Consider the following 2,314-nt stretch of genomic DNA (forward strand, 5'->3'; position numbering starts at 1 on the left):
TCACACTGCTCACGCATGGGTTTTTAAGCTCATCTCTGCTGTTTGCTCTCGGCTAAATGTCCAGAGAATGTAGTCTTGCATTCAGTAGATATGCACGTCTGACATGACCTTTCTAAATGTTTTAAAATGTCTCCCTGCAGCTGCTTGTTCAGGATGGAGGGAGGGACAGAGATCGATAATGATGGATTATTGAGTCAGAGATGAGTATAACGTTGAAACACTGCCACCTACTGGAGGGAGTGAGAGCAGGTACTACCTGCCACTAGGCTGTAGACGTGTGATTAGAGCATTAAGTTAAACATGGACTATATACGTTTGATTGTAGCATTATGATTATAGTGTGTGTGTGTGTGTGTGTGACTATAGACGTTTGATTGTAGCATTATGATTATAGTGTGTGTGTGTGTGTGACTATAGACGTTTTATTGTAGCATTATAGTATAGTGTGTGTGTGTGTGTGTGTGTGTGTGTGTGTGTGTGATCGTTACATATCATGTGTAGACTCTTGGCTGCTAGGGTTAGGGGGATCTGTGATGGAAGCTACATCGTTAGGGCAGATAAGGTTAGGGTCAGGGTTAGGGTCAGGGTTAGGGTTAGGGTCAGGGTTAGGGTCAGGGTCAGGGTCAGGGTTAGGGTTAGGGTCAGGGTTAGGGGGATCTGTGATGGAAGCTACATCGTTAGGTCAGATAAGGGCTTTAATTCAGTGCTGCGTGTCAAATGTTGAGTTTGAGGATCTTGCATCGCCTCAGTGAATGTGTTCACACTCTGTCTTCTTATGCATGCGGACAAGAGACAAGTTAACTGTCTTCATTTGTTTTTTGAACTTCTAGAACTCTCCATGTGGTCAACACGCATATCAACTGCAATACATGTAGAAAAAACTGTTTTCTGATTGAGTTTGCGAAATATGAAGCTACTGTATAAGCTGGACATGTTTACAAAGGACAGAAGGACCCCAAAAAGAGAAAGATATCTTTCTGACATAGGCCTAATATATATTGCCAAATATAAGGTAAAAGCTATTTCATAAGTCTGTTTCACTGTTTGTACAACTGCGGAATTATATTTAAAAGACGACATGACCTTTGTAAACGAATCACATTTTTAGGGTGTATATTTTTAAGCTGTATATCCCATGAGCCTTTGTGTGAGATTTTTAATGTGATGATTGGGTGGAGGAGTGTTAGTCCGCTGGTCAGGAGCAGAGTCCATCTCTCTTCCCTGACCTGAGACCAGCGGTGTTAGTGTGTGGGTCCGCTGGTCGGGAGCAGAGTCCATCTCTCTTCCCTGACCTGAGACCAGCGGTGTTAGTGTGTGGGTCTGCTGGTCGGGAGCAGAGTCCATCTCTCTTCCCTGACCTGAGACCAGCGGACACGGCGCTCCCTGTGTGACGGACCGTCGACGGCTGATGAATAAATAAAGATGTTGTGATGAACACGCCGGTGGTTGTTGTTGTTTACTTAGCTTATCTACTTCATCCATCGCTATTCCGTTCACCGCCCTGACGACCTGGCAGCTCACCCTGTTAACCACACCTCCAGTCCCCCGTACACACACACACGCACACACACACACACGCGCGCACGCACACGCACACCCGGAGACTGAGGGCGACTAACACAACGTAGATTTGACTTTCATTGCAAGTTATCTCTGTGTGTGTGTGTGTGTGTGTGTGTGTGTGTGTGTGTGTGTGTGTGTGTGTGTGTGTGTGTGTGTGTGTGTGTGTGTGTGTGTGTGTGTGTGTGTGTGTGTGTGTGTGTGTGTGTGTGGTGCCAAGGCGGAGGTGTCTATCTGAGAGACTGTTTCTAGTGCAGAGGCCGGGCTGTTTCTCAAGGTTAATGATCTCGTTGTAAATCATGTCACATTTCTCTCCCTCTCCTTCTCTCACCTCCTCCACCCTCCCTCTCCTCCTCTCACCTCCTCCACCCTCCCTCTCCTCCCCTCCACCCTCCCTCTCCTCCTCCACCCTCCCTCTCCTCCTCCCCCCCTCCACCTCTCCTTGTCTGCTCCCCTCCTCCCCTGCTCTCTCCCCTCCTCTCCTCCTCTCCCCTCCTCCCCTGCTCTCCTCCTCTCCCCTCCTCCCCTGCTCTCTCCTCTCCTCCTCTCCCCTCCTCTCCTCCTCTCCCCTCCTCTCCTCCGCTGGTCTCCTCTCCACCTCTCCTTGTCTGCTCCCCTCCTCCTCTGCTCTCTCCTCTCCCCTCCTCCCCTGCTCTCTCCTCCTCTCCCCTTCTCCCCTCCTCCCCTGCTCTCTCCTCCTCTCCCCTCCTCCTCTCCTCTCAGCTGCTCTCTCCTCCTCCTCCTCCTCCTCCTC

The 2,314-nt window shown here is 49.7% G+C and overlaps 1 protein-coding gene across 1 annotated transcript in view; it reads left to right on the forward strand.

Moving 5' to 3' along the window:
* LOC311316298 (FYVE and coiled-coil domain-containing protein 1-like) overlaps positions 1-548 on the forward strand; it is a 16,636-nt gene extending 16,088 nt beyond the window's left edge. The window contains exon 18 of the mRNA XM_084447140.1: positions 1-548. This exon is cut by the window's left edge and continues 613 nt beyond it. The gene's annotated coding sequence lies outside the window, so the exon portion shown is untranslated.
* The last annotated feature ends 1,766 nt before the right edge of the window (positions 549-2,314 follow it).

The sequence above is a fragment of the Borostomias antarcticus genome, assembly GCF_949987555.1.
Source record: "Borostomias antarcticus genome assembly, chromosome: 12".
In the NCBI taxonomy this organism is placed as follows: Eukaryota; Metazoa; Chordata; class Actinopteri; order Stomiiformes; family Stomiidae; genus Borostomias; species Borostomias antarcticus.